The 20,314-nt window shown below is 42.4% G+C and overlaps 1 protein-coding gene across 9 annotated transcripts in view; it reads right to left on the bottom strand.

The window, feature by feature from the left end:
- Nucleotides 1-20,314, bottom strand: part of LIN7A (lin-7 cell polarity scaffold A) — an 81,918-nt gene that overhangs the window by 48,402 nt on the left and 13,202 nt on the right. The window contains exon 2 of one of the 9 annotated variants that reach the window (XM_048835691.2): nucleotides 574-714. The exons of the other annotated variants lie outside the window; for them this stretch is intronic. The gene's annotated coding sequence lies outside the window, so the exon portion shown is untranslated. The remainder of the gene's footprint in view (nucleotides 1-573; nucleotides 715-20,314) is intronic. 9 annotated transcript variants of the gene reach the window in all.

The following is a 20,314-nucleotide window of genomic DNA, read 5'->3' as shown; positions in this document are numbered from 1 at the left end:
ATGTTCAAATAACGTGGTGATGGGGGCCATATAAGCATGATAGATAAGTGATTTGTTCCATGTATTACTTGATGGAGGCTATCCACTGGTCAAGTGAGGGAGCTGAGTCAGTCCACTTAGTTAAAATACGTTTCTTTGCAAGAATTAACTGAAACAAGCAGCTGAGCTGAAAGGGGTGGATCCTAACCAGTGGTAGCAATTGTGGAAGCTGTACCATAGGCAGGGCTCAGACATTTTTACTACCATGTCATGTAAGCCTACGTTACAACTTCTGCTGCAGGAGCTGCATTGGAGGTGAATTACAGCTACAAAACTTGCTGAAGTAGATGAAGTCTGGCAACATTGTAATGATGTCTTCTTGATTGTGTGGTCATTCCCATTGCCTCTAATGTAGACTCATTTTCATTTCTACCCATGACATCACTAGCCAATTATACCAGAAAAAATATCATAGTGTAGTCATATAGTGACTCAGGGAATATACAATACTACATTCATGCAAAATATTTGAGGCATTTTAAATGTGATTTAGCTGTGTTTAAAAATAAAATCTTTATAATGAATGGAAATTACCTTAAATAACCCTCCTTCCCCATGATAAAGATTGTAGTGTTTGTGACTGGGAGATTACACTAATTGAAACAATTCTTAGAATCCTCATCTTGCAGTTCAGCTCTTCTGAGCAGCTGTCCTATCTCGCATAGACATGAGAAGCTATTTAGAAATGGGGAAAGAATGGCTTCAGATGCGTGGTTTAAAGTATATTTTTAAATATTCATAATAATAGTTAAAAATGTAAAGAACAAATAGCAAAAGTATCTTTCTCACAATGAAATACCTCCAAAAATGGGTATTTACCAGATTCATAATTTTGACATTTCCCATTCAAACTGAGAGGTTCACAGTTAGTTCATTTTTAGACTTCCAGTCCTTGTCCCCAGCTTCACCTGCTCTGCTCTGTGCAGACAGTACAAAGCAGATGAAGGACTGCATCTGAGAATTGCCCACTGCTCTGTTAGCAGAGCAGTTTTGATTGGACCTCTGCAGTGGCCATAGCTTAGAAAAGCCCTTCAGCTGCTTTAAATTAAAAGGGGTTTTGGTTTTTTGGGTTTGTTTTTTTTTACCCTGGTTAGCTCAGTTTAGAGCTTCCTTCCTAGCTCTCCTCCCAAACTATACTGAGCAGAAGCACAGTGCAGCTGCTGGCTGGTCCACCACTATTTTATTCTCACCTAGCTGTTCTACCTCTATTTTTGTGGATTCTCTGCTTCTCCCCATGTTCACTATGGTCCTGATCCAAAACCTATTAAATTCAGTGGAAAGTCTCCTACTGACATCAGTGTTCTTTGGCACCCTGATTCGTGAAAGTAACCCTATTCTTAAAGCATATGCTTAATTAACTCTAGCCATGTCATTGTCCTGTTGAAATCAATGGGTTTTAAGTATATGCTTAAAGATAAGCATGTGCTTAAGTGCCTTCCTGAATTGGTGCCTGGATCATTCACAGTATGATTAATTGCATTTAGAAGTAGGAAAAGTTTGCATTTAGTATTGCGATATATTGCAAAGAGAGGAACATAGTAGTACAAATGATAAATGCATGCTCTCTGATGTGAAATCAACAGGAGGTGAGTGCATAAATTCCTAGGCAAAACTGAGTGCCAAGTTGTCATTTGCTGAAGTGAGCATCTCCCATTTTCTGATAGAGTAGTTGCACATGAAAAAACAAAAATTCAGGCAGCACTCATAATAAAGCACTAATAAAGCAAAGCTTGTGATTGTTCTTAAACTAAACAACGAAAACTACCAACAGTAGTAACTTTACCAGTTGATGATATGTTGCATATTATTTGTATTATCGTAGCACCTAGGAGTCCCAGTCATGGGCCACGACTCCATTATGTATATTGTGGGAGGCATGACTTTTCACTGTCTTGCTTACCATAACAAAAGTTATGAGTACTTTACTTTCTCCATGCTTTATGAGGTGTGTATAATATAGTATGTGTATGTAGATGGTGCTCCTGTGCGGGTTTTCAAACCATAGCCACTATACATGGTTTTTTTGAGTCAGACCTTCACCTTGCAGGTACTTACAGTTGTGTTTGTAGTAATAAAGAATCCAGATGCAAATTAGAAAGACAGTATAAGCTTTCTTAAGAAATGTAATTCAACTGCAGGAGCAGGAGAGCTAGGGCTTTATTCTCCCACTGTGAGATAGGCTAGGAATATTTCTTAGAAGGTATTGACTTTGCTGGGAGTTACACAGGCTCTGCGGTGAGAGAATAGGACCCCAGACTCTAATCTAAGCTGCAGAGAACAAGTTCAGAATGATTTTCACAGACCCCCAGTCATATAACCATCTCTATCAAGGATATTAAGTTCTAAGCATTACTTTATCAGAACAAAATTGTCCATCGCTGATCAGTGATCCTGAAGGCAGGATACTTCCTGCCTAGCAATTTCTCAGAATTGTAAACCCTGCCACTGAAACCCAAAGTAAACCTTTCTGCTGATAACACATATACTTTTATTTCAATATTTTATTTCTCATACTTTAAAACTCAAGATGTTCACTAGTTGAGCAAATGCAATTTTTAACTATATAAGCAGTATTGCACACTATTTGTTTTTCTAAAATGAAGTCTAAGAAATACATATACAGGTATATACTTATTTCACAAGATTAAACTCAAAGTCTTAGACGCTGTCGTAAGTTACAGTAAAAGTTGAAGCATGATTGTCTGGGGTTTTGGGACGCTGAAAACAGTAAATTGTTTACCTTTTGGCCCCAGGAGTTGGAAGATTTCCCAAGACTAGCAGCAAGTAAATAAATGATACTATTTAATTTATTGTTTCTGACACCAGAAAGTAATATAGCACTGGGAGTTTCCATTTGCAGGTAACATAAGGAAATCCCAGTGCTCAGAAAATATAATGAGACTATCAAGGTGCCTATTACAAAGACATTTTTTTAAAAATTATATAACTTTCCATGTTCCCAAATTCACCCAATAATGTAAAATAGATGTAGTGATCCAAGCTGTTGCTTTGATGTATTATCTCTCTATCATATTTCTTAACAATGTGCTTCCCTTCCCTTATCACTGCTGGGCCCAGTGCTCGGACTCCATTTGCTAGTGACTTTAGGGATAATGTTCATGGCAGAAGAATATATGAAGCAATAAATAGCTTTGGAGGAGGATAAAACCCCAAAGTGAAAATGAGGAATGTGCTCACGGCCATATGTTTGTTCCAAGCAGACACCTTTGTCATGAGCTTTATTCTTGTTTCACAAGACAAAACAAGCTTCAACACACACCATAAAACACACAGTTTCAACACACACTGTAAAATATAGGCATGAAGGTAAAATATTACCTCATGAGGGTTTGAAATGTTGTACTGCTTTCCAGTGATATGCCTGTTGAGGTGAGGCTTGGGTAAATAGCTACTCTAAAGTAGGTTCAACAAGCGTAAAATTCATCCCTGCATAAGGACTTAAGTGGAGCGTCAGCTTTGTGCTGGCCTTCTGGACAGGGAGAATTTCACCCAACATGGAATAACTGCTTTAGGGCGGAGTTAAAATGTGAATAATTGTTCCAAGGAGTGAGGAAAAAGAAGTGATGTGACTGGCAGCTATGAAGATTTCAAAGTCACTTGTGAGAAGTTAAAATATGTGGTGAAATCCTGCCTCTATTGAACTTAATGAAAACACTCCTCTTGCTTTCAATAGGGCCAGGATTTCCCTTTGGGGTTCTTTTCTTGACCAAAATCCTCCTTTTGCTATGTAATTACTCTAAGGAATTAGTTCTGTTTGTTATGAAGAATGCGCAAGAAAGTGTTCTCACGTTTTCTCATCTATTAGTAGAAAGTGTAAATTAATGAATTAATTAAAAATCCATTGAAATTGTGAAACTATTTTAAAAACAGTTTAAAGCTACATTTATATTATATAATAAAGGAAATTAAACTCAATCTTTTCTCTTTACTATTTCTAATTCATCCCTTTCATCAGTCAAGGAAACAGATTATTTTGTTTAAACAAAAGCCTTCCAATAATAATCCCTTTGATCACAATTTTATTTGATTGAAATTTAGATTGCAATCAAATTAGCATGGATTTATCTTCTTCCACTCACTCATCTTCCATTGAGATCAATGGGAATTTTGTTTGAAGACTGGGAGTGAATGATTACTTGATATTTTATGTTGAATATACCAGAAAAGGAACATCTGCTTATTCTTTCCCTTTTGGACCTAATGCTCATCTTACATTTTTATTTTTACCAACACCTCTTTATACTTCTCTCTTCTATTTAAGCAATGATCTCTACTCTTCCCCCCATTCTATTTAACATTCTGTTCACTTCTCCACTCTTCTCATCATTGAACTCACATGCAGCACTTGAGGAAATAATGTTTCAGCATGGTGGGTCACATTATCAGTGAAACACAGATAATGGTGAGGTGGCTGCAGATGGAACACATTATATCAACAGTGTGCATCGAAAAGGAACATTGTTTTCAGAAAAATTCTCATCTCATGTAATATTTTTATATTTTTTCATTTGAATGTAGTTTCGTTTGCATTCCTGGGGACCATAAGCAGGCTATTATGTTACTGTACAGAGGTAAAGAAAGAGGGAGAAATCACTAGAACATGGAGCTAGTATGATTTCATACTGTGATTAAAAACTGGAACATTACCATGCAGTATTAAATGAAGCAGAATTGTGTAGACATAGCCATGTAGAATAACACAGTTGTAAAGGCAGGTCATCTTGCTTGTTTATCACTGTCCTTCAATCCCTATGTTTAGTCTCACTTCTTTCAAATGGTATTATTATATGTCATTCTCCCTTGCTGTCTCTTTATTCAAAACTGATTTCATTAAACACAATTTATATAGATCTGCCTGAAATTAATCTGTTTATTTTAAACATAAATATTATTTCCAATATTTTGCATTTCAGATAACTGTAGCCCCAAAACAACAACCAAATGCAGATACTATGAGAAATAAAGATCCTAGGTACTCCAACACTGATAGACATGTCACAGTTCTGTTACCAGTTTGTAAGGTAAATTCTAGCTTTCATTGGAGTATGTATAACAGCTGTAACTGATGGCAGAATTTGGCAAGGTTTGTCTTAATTCTAACTCAGGAGATCCAGGAAATCCAGCAATTCATAGAAATGCCAGGATATTTGATTTTAGCATTCTGAATCATTTTGTGTTCAAGAGTCACTATAACTGTCAGTGTTTAGTGATACAAAATTTCAGTAACTTTTGGAATGCAAGATACTCAGATCCACTATGTACACCGGAGGTAAGAGCTGTACTACATTAATTAACGTATGGTCTTCCACTCCTGTGCTTATCTGGAAATCGTACTGTTATAATCTGCAGCCCCCTGAACAATTTTTAACCATTGGCATAACAGACTCTTTTTGACTAGTAATGACAGTGTTCTGTGAAGTTAGTTTTGGTTCAAGCAGTAATTGCTTACATAGGCAATATATGGCTGTTTTTTCACCAGCTGGTCTGGAATCATCTTGCTGGACTGATCGCAATAAGGAAATATAAAAATTTCTTGTAGACTAAAAAGGTTTTGGATAGTAGACTTCCCACCTTTCTAAGACACATTTTATCCTTCTACTGCCACACTCCAGCTATGACAAAGTTAATTGAAGGTGAAACTGTATTATTTATCAGAAAGAGGAAATATACACTATAAACACAAAATGCCATCTGGGATGTCATTGCAATTAATAGTAAAAATACACAGTTTGTCTCTGACATTTCACAAAACAGTTATTTAAAAAGCTCATCAGGGCAGAGTAGAAATATACCCAGGGCAGTGTAAACGGGAGAGTTTCAGCTAATATGTCGTTTGAAAATCTGAGGAGACTTGGGCATGTCATTCTTCCTCATTCAAGTGTGTCTAAAGATTTTATCTAGGCAGAAGGTGAAGAGTTTCAATGAAATAAATCTTTGTACAACTTCACAGTTCATCTGGATCTCCTACTCTTCTAATTAAGTGTAGTTATTTCTGTAATATTCAGTTTTGGATGAATTTCAGTGTATACTTCTGAAAATCCTCGGTATTAGTAGAATACTGATGGCACTTGCTACTTTGTATTCCATTACACTTCCTTCCATGATGTCATACACCAGACAGCCCAATTTGCTTTCATTCTTGTGTGTAGTTCCTTACTTACTCACAGACCAGTGTTCTCTCCTGTTCCAGTAATTCTCTTTAATTTACTGATTAAAATGGAGAGTTTAGAAGAATTGAGAAAGTGGGGAGTCTTTTTGTGCCATTTTTGTTTGTTTTTTAAGTTGTACAAAATTTCATGCTAACTAGTCATCTGAGGCCTGGTCTACATTACGAGTTTATGTCAGATTTAGCAGCATGAAATTCGAATTAACCCTGTACCAGTCCACACAACGAAGCCATTTTTTCGACCTAAAGGGCTCTTAAAACCGATTTCTGTACTCCTCCCCAACGAGGGGATTAGCGCTGAAATTGACATTGCGGTTTCGAATTAGGGTTAGTGTGGACGCAATTTGAAGGTATTGGCCTCCAGGAACTATCCCACAGTGCACCATTGTGACCACTCTGGAAAGCACTCTGAACTCGGATGCACTGGCCAGGTGTACAGGAAAAGCCCCGGGTACTTCTGAATCTCATTTTCTGTTTGGCCAGGCGAGCTCATCAGCACAGGTGACCATGCAGAGCTCATCAGCACAGGTGACCTTGCAGACCCAGAATCGAAAAAGAGCTCCAGCATGGACTTTCCCAGGCCCAGAATCGGCGTTCCACGTCATGAGCCTGCCCCATTAACACCATGATCTCCAAATTGCTGGGGACCGCGGTTTTAGAGAAAAGTGTGTTCATGTCCTCAACACTGCGCTGCCGTCGCCTCCTTGCCTGGTTTTCCAGGTGCTGGTTCTGCATACACTGCACGCTAATGCACGAGGTGTTTACAATGGTCATAACTGCTGTGGTGTGCTGAACAGGCTCCATGCTTGCTGAGCTATGGCGTCTGCTCCTGCTTGGGCAAACCAGGGAAAAGGGCGCAAAATGATTGTTTGCCGTTGCTCTGGTGGAGGGAGGGGCAACTGACAACATGGCTTACAGGGTTGGCTTACAGGGAATTAAAATCAACAAAGGGGGTGGCTTTGCGAGAAACAGAATGGCCCCCTCAAGGATAGAACTCAAAACCTCAAGGATAGAACTCAAAACTGGGTTTAGCAGGCCGTTGATTTCACCAAGGGAGGGAGGAGAAAATGAATACAAAACAAATCTGGTCTATTTCTTGTTTTGATCCATTTCATCTATCTTTATACATCTTGCTGGCAGCAGACTGTGCAGTACGACCGCTAGCCATCGTCATCATCTGGGTGCTTGGCAGAAGACGGTGCAGTATGACTGGTGGCCATCGTCTTCTGCTGGCTGCAGATTAAAAGACAGTGCACTGCCGGTAGGACTGAATCGCCATGAGATGAAACTTAAAAGGGAAATGACCTGGCTGAGTCACTCCCATGTTTGCCCAGGCACCCCTGACCTCATCGAGGTCGGTTAAAAGAGCACCCTGGACTATGTCGATGACGGCTACCAGTCATACTGCACTTTCTGCTGCCAAAAGACAATAAACTGTTGCTGTGTAGCAATGCAGTACCGCGTCTGCCAGCACCCAGAAGACATATGGTGATGGTTAGCTGAGCGGGTTCCATGCCTGCCGTGCTATGACGTCTGCACAGGTAACTCAAGAAAAAGGCGCAAATGTACCCAGAACTACCCGCAACAATGTTTTAGCCCCATCAGGCACTTGGATTTCTACCCAGAATTCAAATGGGTGGCGGAGACTGCGGGAACTATGGGATAGCTACCCACAGTGCAACACTCCAGAAGTCGACCGTTGCCTTGGTACTGTGGACACACTCCGCCGACTACATGCACTTAGAGCATTTGTGTGGGGACACACACAATCGACTGTATAAAAACGCTTTCTACAAAACCGACTTCTGTAAATTCGACCTAATTTTGTAGTATAGACAAGGCCTGAGAGGTATACCTCACTATCGTAAATTGGGCATAATGGTGTGCAGGGAGCAGCAATTTAATCAGTTAAAATCCAGTAGCATCATAGAATATCAGGGTTGGAAGGGACCTCAGAAGGTCATCTAGTCCAACCCCCTGCTCAAAGCAGGACCAATCCCCAATTTCTGCCCCAGATCCCTAAATGGCCCCCTCAGGGATTGAACTCACAACCCTGGGTTTAGCAGGCCAATGCTCAAACCACTGAGCTATCCCTCCCCCCTAATGTTATCCAGGCCTTTATGGTACATTTTTATACTGCATCTATAATATATAAGCATATCTTTGAAGTCTTCTCAAAATAACTATAATTAAAAACAATGTTAATGTTCTATTATTTTGGTTTAAATAAATGATCTGGTAATCATTACAGGTCTAATTCAAGAGCACTTTTACATTCCAACAACTGAATATTGCTACGGCTACTCAAACATAAGAAAGAATGAATCATATAGAACTTCTACTGTTCAGATAAATACCAAATCACTCATGCATATCTTTTTCAATTGGTCTAGGTAAACGGCCACTGGCCCCACCATACATGACAATACCCATATGTGACAAGAACTTCATTATTAGCAGGTAGGACATCACTTTTAAAAATTAAAGGTATGTCTACACAGCATGCTCCCCTAATATGAGTATAAACAGCAGTGTGGACACTGAGACACTGCATAGGTGAGTAGCATAACCTTGAACCCTGTGGCTATGCGTGACATTTTGAGTATCATGCAGATCAATAAGGGGGTCTGTCACTGCCTGTCTTGTAGCTTTGGGTGCCTTAATTCTATGCTGCTATGGCTCAGAGTCCTGACACCAGCTCACAAGCACAAAAGTCTCATCCTCGCCTCCACCAGCCTAGTTACTCCCTTCAGGGTGATCCCAACATAAAAACGTAAGAATGCCCGTACTGGATGAGACCAATAGTCCATCCAGCCCAGTTTCCAGTTCTTCCAACAGGGGCCAATGCCAGATGTTTCAAAGGGAATGAACAGAACATGGCATTATCAAGTGATCCATTCCGTTATCCAGTCCCAGCATCTGGCAATCAGAGGCTTAGAGAGACAGAGTGTGGGGTTGCATCCGTGACCATCTTGGCTAATACCACTGATCGACCTATCCTCCATGAACTTATCTAATTCTTTTTTGAACCCCCCTATAATTTTGGCCTTTAAAACATCTCATAGCAATGAGTTTCACAGGTTGACTGTGCACTGTGTGAAGAAGTACTTCCTTTTGTTTGTTTTAAACCAGCTGCCTATTAATTTTCACTGGTTTTTGTGTTAAGAGATGGGGTAAAAACCACTTCCTTATTCACTTTCTCCACATCATTCATTTTATAGACCTCTATCATATCCCCCCCCTTAGTTGTCTTTTTTCCAAGCTGAACGGTCCTAGTGTTTTTAATCTCTCCTCATATGGAAGCTATTCCATATCCTTAATCACTTTTGTTGCCCTTCTCTGTACTTTTTTCCATTTCAAACATATCTTTTTTGAAAGGGGAAGAGGGAACTGCATGCAGTATTCAAGGGGTGGGTGCACCATGGATTTATAAAGTGGCATTACGATATTTACTGTCTTATTATCTATCCCTTTCCTAATGGTTCCTAACATTGTTAGCTTTTTTTGACTGCTGCTTCAAGAGTTGCCAAGCCTCCAGGATTGTCCTGGAGTCTCCAGGAATTAAAGATTAATTTTTAATTAAGGAGTGTGCTGTGATGAAACCTCCAGGAATATGTCCACCCAAAACTGGCAACCCTAGCTGCTGCACATTGAGCAGATATTTTCAGAGAACTATCCACAATGACTCCAAGATCTCTTTCTCGAGTGGTAACAGCTAATTTAGACCCCATCATTTTATATGTATAGCTTTCTATGTAAATCTCCCCAAATTCTTAACTACAAGACACTCAGACCTTTCCCCTCTGGTTCGTCACCCCAAACATGTGAAAACTGCCCCCAGTTATCAGTTTCACTTTGGCGCACACACCATAAAGCTTGCACATTGGAGACCTGCATTGGATAAAAATAAACAAAAAGTTTGTTTAAAAGAAAAATCACAAATTCAGAGAAGAAATAGTAAGAAAAAACAAACACATACAAGTTACAGAAAATAAACATAAAGACGCAACTTCAGGCTTTACACTTACATATTGGGTAAATTCTCTTTCCATATACAAGTTACCTATTCTGTTTGAACAGGGTTCCAGTGTGCCCTGTCATAGATGGGATAAAGCATTTCAGGGACAGTGTCCTGTTTAGAAGCTGCCCATCAGTTTCTATAAAGCCTTCACTTCAAAGCCCTTCTTTTTTAAGGATTTGCATGGTTTTTGTCCCCCCACCCCCTTCTGTCAACTATGATGATTCATCATTACTCATAATGGGGAAAATTCCCTCTTGACTTGGTAGCTGGGGTGTCTCAGGGTCTTCCCATTAACTGTAATTATTTGTCTTTTCCTGGGTTGAAACATGGATCATTACTTGCATGTGGTTTTGTGTAAACACCTAGCTTGGAATGCACTCCTCCCTGCAGTGAGGTATATTTGAAATTGTAGCTTAGGTCATAGGCATAGTATTCTATATAGTTGGGGGTGGGCAAACTTTTTGGCCCGAGGGCCACATCGGGTTGCGAAACTGTATTGAGGGCCAGGTAGGGAATGCTGTGCCCCCCAAACAGCCTGGCCCCGCCCCCTATTGCCCCTTCCCATTTCCCACCCGCTGACTGTTCCCCTCAGAACCCCCGACCCAACCAACCCCTCTGCTCCTTGCCCCCTGACTGTCCCAACCTATCCACCCCCCCACAGGCCCCCTGGGACTCCCTTGCCCTATTCAACCGTCCCCTGTTCCCCGACCCCTGACTGCCCCAGAACCTCCGCCCCATCCAACTACCCCCTGCTCCCTGACTATCCCCTGGGACTCCCTACCCAACCCCTCACCGCCGCGTGCACGTGCCGCCACCCCCTTACCATTTTGCTCAGAGAAGCAGGAGCTCGCAGCCCTTCTGCCCGTGCGGCGGTGTAGCTGTGGGGAAGGGGGGACAGTGGGGGAGGGTCCGGGGGTGAGCCTCCCCAGACAGGAGCTCAGTTTGCCCACTTCTGATATAAATACATAACCACAGTCTGCATACATATCTCGTAATGGCCATCAAGTTCAAAACATTACATGCTTTCATAAAAGACCTTACTCCACATATTTTTATACACAACATTGTATACAACCAGCTGATTCAAATGCTTACTCTTTGGGGTTAAGAGCCCCTTTTCTCCCCGAGGGGGGGAGGAGGAGGGGTCTGGACCCTAATTGTCACAGTATATACCCTACACCAGTCGTTCTCAAACAGGGGACTGGGGCCCTCGAGCAGGTTTCAGGGGGGCCTCCCCCAGTGTCAGGGGGCCTCCCCCACTGCCTTCCTACTGCTAGAGTCTTTCCCTGCTGCAGGGGGAAGCTCTTGCAATGGGGAAAGTCTCTGGCAGCAGGGGAACAGCAGGGAAAGGTTCTGGCAGCTCCCTGAAATGCAGAAAGGCTCCATGTGTAGCAATGCACTATGGTGTGGGAGCAGCCAGTTTTTCACTGCAGCATGTAGCTACACACCTTATACTCCGTTGCAAGTGATTTGCATTGTAGACATACCCTGAAGCTGCTTAAAATAAATAATTTTAAGCAAGCAGTTTAGCAAATGTTTAAGTCTCTCTTTTCCTAACGTATGAAAAAATCCAACCACGCAATAGAGTTGGATGTGCTGTATCTGTCTCACTTGGCCTATTATAGTGGTAAATGAACTTGTAAGTGTGTTGGTGGACTTCCTATGTGCTTTCTATCACAGCCGGGGTCAAGCTCCTTCTGCTGGATGCTCATCAGGCTGCTGTGTTTGGATCCATACACTGGATCCTACAGGTTTCTAAGCCAGTAATTTAAGCACACCCTCCCCAGAACTCCAGCCTCATGGGTACTGCTGTTTTGCAGTTTAACCTTTTTGGGGTCATGTGACAGTTACAATATTGCCAATCTCAAGAGATCAGCACTCATGAGCTGAACCCCAAATATAATGAGATTTTTTTTAAGTCTATATTGGGGATTTTGGTCTGTCTTTTGATTTTGAATTCCCCCTGCCCGGGCCCAGCATGTGACATTAATGTTGCTCACTCTCCCAGATGTGTTAGTAAGGTGATTGTGGGCTCCCATTGCAGAAGCTCTAACCCTAACATCTGCCTCTTCCCAGGCTGGGTGCTGCAGTGTTTCATTTGCAAAGAGTAAAGCTGAATGCAGGTTAAGTTGAACAAGTGAAACTTTGTTAAACCATGTGTTCTGCTCTGTCTTTGTGGTTGAGTTGCTTCTAGTCTCTCTCCCCATTCTCTGTTTTCCTGGTGTCCCATCAATAACAGTCCCTCCAGGGAAGAAACATGAGCCTCTGACTCCAGTTCAACTGATCATGATATTTCTTCATTATTTTACAAACATTTTAACATACAATGTTGATATAAACAAATAATTGACACCCAAACTCCTGCTCCGTGTCCCTTCTGCCCTCCAACAGAGCCAAGTTGGAGTCTCATTTTAACCACAGATTCAGCTAGTTACATATTTCTTTGAGACAGCTTGGTCTCCTCAACAAGTGACCACACCAGAAGTAACTGATCTCCGTCTCCCTGTCACCATAATCTAGCAAACTCTCTCTGCGGAGTTGCCTCCCTCCCCGTGGGGTTGGCTTCTAGATGGTTCTCTGTGTCTCCATTCTGTGATGATCTCTGTAGTTTCTGGCTGGGTGTTGTCTGCTGGCTCGTGTCTCCTGTTCCTTCAGATCACTTTTCCCTCTTGTGTAATCACCTTCTATGATCTGGTTGCCACTGCACCCCTCATTACTCCTTTAGTGTCTCTCTAATGGCTGGATCCTCACAGAAGTACCTGTCTCCAGGGCCGATAGATCCCATACTCCAGCACCTGCTTTCTCTGATTGCTGGCCATCTCCTTTGCAGTTTCTCCATCCTTCTGGCTGCAGCAGGTCCCCCTTCATTGGTGAAATGGTTTTGATCCTTTGTACCGTCACTGCCTGCGCTGGACAGTTTTGGCACCCCGTGATGGCATATTCCTGCATGCCAAGATGTTAACAAAGGGTCTGAACTAGAGGTCTGCTTGGGCCTAATTTTAAAGCCTGGCCCAACGCCCTGGATAGATACAATGAGGGCACTGATGTACATTTCTGCCCCTGTACTTCATGAGCAGGGGTCTGGAGGCAAGAGTGTGACCTGGAAGGGCCGGAGCAGCCACTATGGCATCTAGGATTGAGCTATGGAGTAGGAATCGAGCAAGTGGGGCCTCTTCCCCTCCTGACTGCAGAGCATCCTCTGAGCCAGCAGGTGCCAATACTACGTCCGGTTGGGGGGCACTTGGCAGCAGCTCAGCACAGAGGGAGCCGGGAATACTGCACCCATGACTGCGCAGGGAAGTGTGGGGATCAGAGCTGCTGGGAGCCTGGGGCACAGCTGGACATAGGAAATGTCAAGAGCTGGGAAGCGGGGCTGTCTGGACCATAGAGCCCCCTGCAGAGAATAGGAGCCAGGCACAGGTAGGAGGAGATGGGGACCGGATAGGCTCTGTGGGGAGTCTGCCCCGATCTTTCTCCCATCTCCCTCTGCTTCAACCCCATCACCCAGTATACACCTCCCTCATTGTGAATAACATAGTTGGCACACTGAGTGATAAAAGACTATTCAATCCGAGCCAAGCCCCGATGTGCGCTATACAAATTACACCTGACCCAAACCCATCACTTGTAGTTGGGTCCCATCTGGTTTGGGTTGGGGTGGATGATATTATCAAAGAGGTGGAATGTGGACTGAGGCTAGGGAGTAAGAGGCATCCACGGGGAACACGCATCATTCTCCCACTGGTCCTATGAAGACTTCCCAGGAACAGCAATGGGCCCAAAGGCTTTTACCCCTGTTTTGCAGGAAATATGCCTCAAGAGTTATCGTTTTTCTGATTTGACCTTTAAGACCATGAGATGAGTGGGGCAGGGAACTTAAAACAGCTGTATAAACCTGAGAAACTCAAGTGAATAAACTGACTTTATATTTAAATATAGTTTTATAATTTGGAGCTCATAAAACTGAGGAAATAGTAAACTGCTGTGCCAGTTTCCCTGCAGTCCTTGTAATTCAGCTGATTTATGACCTGGAGTGCCATTTGCTATTGTAGTTTAGAGTCTGTCTTAAGCAGAGTCTGCACTGGAAACTGGACAAAACCACACTAGAGACTAGGCTGAAGTCAACAAACTGAGACACTTTCATGTGTTAGCTGAGCAGGATTTTAATCCAGATAAAAGGCTGGTGCATTAACCCACCCATAACTCTCTGCTTGCTTAATAAAACAAAAATTGCCTTATGAAATTTGAACCTATGGTGAAACCCATTAAAACCCATGGAGGAATTAAAGAAAACTAGAGCAGTGCGGGGGGAGGGAGGGTCGAGGGGTGTGTGTGTGTGGAGAGAGAACATGTCTGTACCAAGACAAGCAGTAAGAAGAAAACCATTATTTCTAATTGTGATGTATCTTTTTTTCAGCGGAATTCCACTCCATTACCCACCTAACCTGCTAAGTAAAGGACATAACAAGTGATACGTCCTGCATCTAGATCACAAAAAAGTAGCACATACAATATAACTGTGCATGTTGCCACACTGGTATTCAATAGTGTGTTTTTTAGCTATTGTCAGACAGATTTTTCTTGGGGAATGGGGAAAAAGGAAGGAAATGAACCACCAACAGGTGTTTCACAAAGGGAGGTGAGATTAGTTCACAGATACTAATTCTCCTTCACAACAGGCTCTGTGTTTGAGCTAGAGCCACTACTCTTGGTTTCTTCTCTGCTGGTGTGTCATTATTAGAGTCTCCTGCTGTCTGCTCCTTAGTTCTTATCTCTTCAACTAATCTTGATCTTTTATTGTTCATACCAGAAAAGGGAGGAAGAGATGGCAGTGGGCCAACAGTGGACATAAACAGCTTCACATTATTTCTAGCATTATGATTTTAATTTCTTCACTGGCTGTTCCATAAGCCTCCTCCCCACAGAGGCAGCAGAGATCAGATGACTTTATTATGTATGACAAATGATGCAATAAGTCATTACGCATGAATACATAATGGCACTGTTTCTCTGTTGGAAGAAGTAATGAGAAACTTTGTTAAACTTCTGTCTTTCTGAAGTCACCTTTTTTCATTTTAGTTGACTCCAGCGCTGAACTTTGTAGACTAATTTCCTGTGGCAGCTGACTAGGGAGATACAGCTTCAGAGAGAAACACAATTTTCAGAAAGTATATATGAGAAATATTGTAATGGCAAGATTAGTGTAATGGAAGCAACATTCCTTGTTAATATACCCCAGTGTAACTAGACATTGCAGGCAGTTCTAGTATACTAGTGATTGACATGGCCAAATATACCACTTTTTTACTTTTAATTTCCAAGCCTATGACTTTCCAAACAACAAAATGAATGGAACTAGGGTTCTTTGTGCATTAGTACGATCATAGGATAGAGCGATGACTTTCCGGAATTGCTCCTGCAAGCTGAAAACAAACTTTGAAATGAAAAGCTCCCTTCCTGTTGTACAGAGAATATAGGTAAAGACAGTATAAACTACAGCTGTGTGGTTTGCTTGATTCTGATAGATTTTGGAAGTGGAAGTGTGGGGGTACAATTTATTTCAAATTATAGCCTGATTTAACAGGACATCATTTATGAGATGTGGAAAAAACAAAACCTGAGATATTGTGGCATGGTTTCATTGTTAGGAAGCAAAAGGTGAGGTATACACTATGAACTCCATAGCCATTGCTATTATGATACAAAACTGGCAGCATGGCAGGAAATGGTGATGGGGCAGGGATGCACAACTTACTCTCTTCCCAACTACTATTCTTTGTAGGATCATAGATTTTTAGGGCCAGATCACCTAGTCTGACCTCCTGCAAACCACAGGCCATAAAATTCCATCCAGTTACTCCTGTATTCCTCCAAATAACTTGTTTGACGACAGCACATTTTCAATTTGTTTTGAAAGCATGAATAGATGATGGATTTCAGAAGGTTAAGACTGCTGCCAAAGGACTAATATATGCCCCAAACAGCTATCTGATTTTTGCATGTGACGTCTGTGCCAGTGCTGTAGCTCATTGATTGCAGAGGACTCCATACAGGCCAATGTGCAGGACTGATACCTTAAAATATAAATAACGTTTCTTCTTCGTTTTTTTTTTTACATGATATGATTGAGGAAGATAATGAAAGAGTCAGGGTCCTGAAGGATAAACGCTTACCCTGAGGGATTTATCAAAACGAGCTTCCACAGTAAAGGTGAAGCAACTTTGATTCAGCAGAAATAAAGAGAATGCCCATTTGAGAAATGCTGGTCCAGATACAATACTCTGTGTTTGTGTGTGACATTTTAAAAAATCTTATTCTCTGAGCTACTCCTTCCCAACCCACACCCACTCTGATGATGATACTGCATGCCATTTACATTGTTGTGAGTAATTTTTGTGTACTGTCAACACAGTTATTTAACTCTTTGGATTTGTTGCCTGATATGCTCATGAAAACTTACTTTTTCCATCTTTTAAATAATTAAGAACATTCCATTTGTTTTGGAGCATTCCTTCCCCAGCCTCTTCTGGCCATTCAGTTTCTGGATGACAATTTATCCCCTTTATTTAGTATTATCACATAAAGGGGCATAGGGTAACACTTTATGAGAAGCAATTTCCACTTCTTGGTTACTTGGTAGCATTATTCCTGGGTAGTTGTTTTGTCTCACTATTTGTTAGAGACTCAATTCAGGAAAGCTTTTCGGCATGTATTTAAATCCATCCCTGTTTAGGACAGCACTTAAGTATATGCTTAATTTAAAGCACATGTTTGGGATTTCAGTACATGCTTAAAGTGTTTTTCTGAATAAGTATTCTTTCCTGAATTGGTTCTTATGATCTTCTTATCCACAGTCTGAATCTCTAGCAAATGTCTGACTACAACTCTAGGTAAAAGAAGATTAAATCAGCTCAGATTAACTTTCTTTGTAAATGTTTGTGTATTTTAAAGTATGTTAGTATTTTAAAAGTACCAAATATGTTTGAAGTCTCTCATGCAACACAAATTATCTGTACTTTAGAGAAGATAGATAAATTTAGGAATTGCCACTTAAGTGGGGTCAAAACACTATCTGCTTTCACTTGCTTTTTCTCTTGACTTTTCATCAACAATTAATGATGGTTCTATGTAATGACTTTAATTGGTGGCTTCACATTTTATTAATATTTCAAATCGTTGCCTTTTTATCTGCCAAGAGCATCTTTACATTTGACTAGCATAGCTCAACTAAAAGTGTGTATCTTTGTGTACTTGCATAAGTATCATAACTGTTAAAGAGAGCTATGCTTATATGTATTTTTCTGATGGTTAATTAAAAGAACATATCTGCACAAAGCCAAAGACTTTATTATCCATCACATTTCTTATTTCCACTGATTATTTCATTAGAGGAGTGCCCAGCCCAGTAGCACACATAAGCTGAAAAGAGAAGACATATATTCAAACAAATAATTTAATTGATATTTCATTAAGTACCTGATCCTGCCCTCTTTACTCAGGCAAAAGACCCACTAACTTTAGAGTGAATGAGGCATGTAGGATACTAGGATTGGGCATAGGGATTTGTCTATGCCCTGGTCTACACTAGGACTTTAGGTCGAATTTAGCAGCGTTAAATCGATGTAAACCTGCACCCGTCCACACAATGAAGCCCTTTATTTCGACTTAAAGGGCTCTTAAAATCGATTTCCTTACTCCACCCCTGACAAGTGGATTAGCGCTTAAATCGACGTTGCCAGCTCGAATTTGGGGTACTGTGGACACAATTCGATGGTATTGGCCTCCGGGAGCTATCCCAGAGTGCTCCATTGTGACCGCTCTGGACAGCACTCTCAACTCAGATGCACTGGCCAGGTAGACAGGAAAAGAACCGCAAACTTTTGAATCTCATTTCCTGTTTGGCCAGCGTGGCAAGCTGCAGGTGACCATGCAGAGCTCATCAGCACAGGTGACCATGATGGAGTCCCAGAATCGCAAAAGAGCTCCAGCATGGACCGAACGGGAGGTACGGGATCTGATCGCTGTTTGGGGAGAGGAATCCGTGCTATCAGAACTCCGTTCCAGTTTTCGAAATGCCAAAACCTTTGTGAAAATCTCCCAGGGCATGAAGGACAGAGGCCATAACAGGGACCCGAAGCAGTGCCGCGTGAAACTGAAGGAGCTGAGGCAAGCCTACCAGAAAACCAGAGAGGCGAACAGCCGCTCTGGGTCAGAGCCCCAAACATGCCGCTTCTATGATGAGCTGCATGCCATTTTAGGGGGTTCAGCCACCACTACCCCAGCCGTGTTGTTTGACTCCTTCAATGGAGATGGAGGCAATACGGAAGCAGGTTTTGGGGACGAAGAAGATGATGATGAGGAGGAGGTTGTAGATAGCTCACAGCAAGCAAGCGGAGAAACCGGTTTTCCCGACAGCCAGGAACTGTTTCTCACCCTAGACCTGGAGCCAGTACCCCCCGAACCCACCCAAGGCTGCCTCCTGGACCCAGCAGGCGGAGAAGGGACCTCTGGTGAGTGTACCTTTTAAAATACTATACATGGTTTAAAAGCAAGCATGTGAAAGGATTACTTTGTCCTGGCATTTGCGGTTCTCCTAGATGTAGTCCTAAAGCCTTTGCAAAAGGTTTCTGGGGAGGGCAGCCTTATTGCGTCCTTCATGGTAGGACACTTTACCACTCCAGGCCAGTAACACGTACTCGGGAATCATTGTAGAACAAAGCATTGCAGTGTATGTTTGCTGGCATTCAAACAACATCCGTTCTTTATCTCTCTGTGTTATCCCCAGGAGAGTGAGATATAATTCATGGTCACCTGGTTGAAATAGAGTGCTTTTCTTCAAGGGACACTCAGAGGAGCCCATTCCTGCTGGGCTGTTTGCCTGTGGCTAAACAGAAATGTTCCCCGCTGTTAGCCACAGGGAGGGGGGAAGGTTGAGGGGGTAGTCACGCGGTGGGAGGAGGCAAAATGCGACCTTGTAACAAAAGCACATGTGCTATGTATGTAATGTTAACAGCAAGGTTTACCCTGAAAGAGTGTAGCCACTGTTTTATAAAATGTGTCTTTTTAAATACCGCTGTCCCTTTTTTTTTCTCCACCAGCTGCATGTGTTTCAATGATCACAGGATCTTCTCCTTCCCAGAGGCTAGTGAAGCTTAGAAAGAAAAAAAAACGCACTCGCGATGAAATGTTCTCCGAGCTCATGCTGTCCTCCCACACTGACAGAGCACAGACGAATGCGTGGAGGCAAATAATGTCAGAGTGCAGGAAAGCACAAAATGACCGGGAGGAGAGGTGGCGGGCTGAAGAGAGTAAGTGGCGGGCTGAAGAGAGTAAGTGGCGGGCTGAAGACAGGGCTCAAGCTCAAATGTGGCGGCAGCATGATGAGAGGAGGCAGGATTCAATGCTGAGGCTGCTGCAGGACCAAACCAGTATGCTCCAGTGTATGGTTGAGCTGCAGCAAAGGCAGCTCGAGCACAGACTGCCACTGCTGCCCCTCTGTAACCAACCGCCCTCCTCCCCAAGTTCCATAGCCTCCACACCCAGACGCCCAAGAACGCGGTGGGGGGGCCTCCGGCCAACCAGCCACTCCACCACAGAGGATTGCCCAAAAAAAAGAAGGCTGTCATTCAATACATTTTAAAGTTGTAAACTTTTAAAGTGCTGTGCTTAAAGTGCTGTGTGGCATTTTCCTTCCCTCCTCCACCACCCCTCCTGGGCTACCTTGGTAGTCATCCCCCTATTTGTGTGATGAATGAATAAAGAATGCATGAATGTGAAGCAACAATGACTTTATTGCCTCTGCAAGCGGTGATTGAAGGGAGGAGGGGCGGGTGGTTAGCTTACAGGGAAGTAGAGTGAACCAAGGGGCGGGGGGTTTCATCAAGGAGAAACAAACAGAACTTTCACACCGTAGCCTGGCCAGTCATGAAACTGGTTTTCAAAGCTTCTCTGATGCGTACCGCGCCCTCCTGTGCTCTTCTAACCGCCCTGGTGTCTGGCTGCGCGTAACCAGCAGCCAGGCGATTTGCCTCAACCTCCCACCCCGCCATAAACGTCTCCCCCTTACT

The sequence above is a fragment of the Caretta caretta genome, chromosome 1, assembly GCF_965140235.1.
Source record: "Caretta caretta isolate rCarCar2 chromosome 1, rCarCar1.hap1, whole genome shotgun sequence".
Taxonomy (NCBI): domain Eukaryota; kingdom Metazoa; phylum Chordata; order Testudines; family Cheloniidae; genus Caretta; species Caretta caretta.
This window is presented reverse-complemented; position numbering and strand designations above follow the sequence as displayed.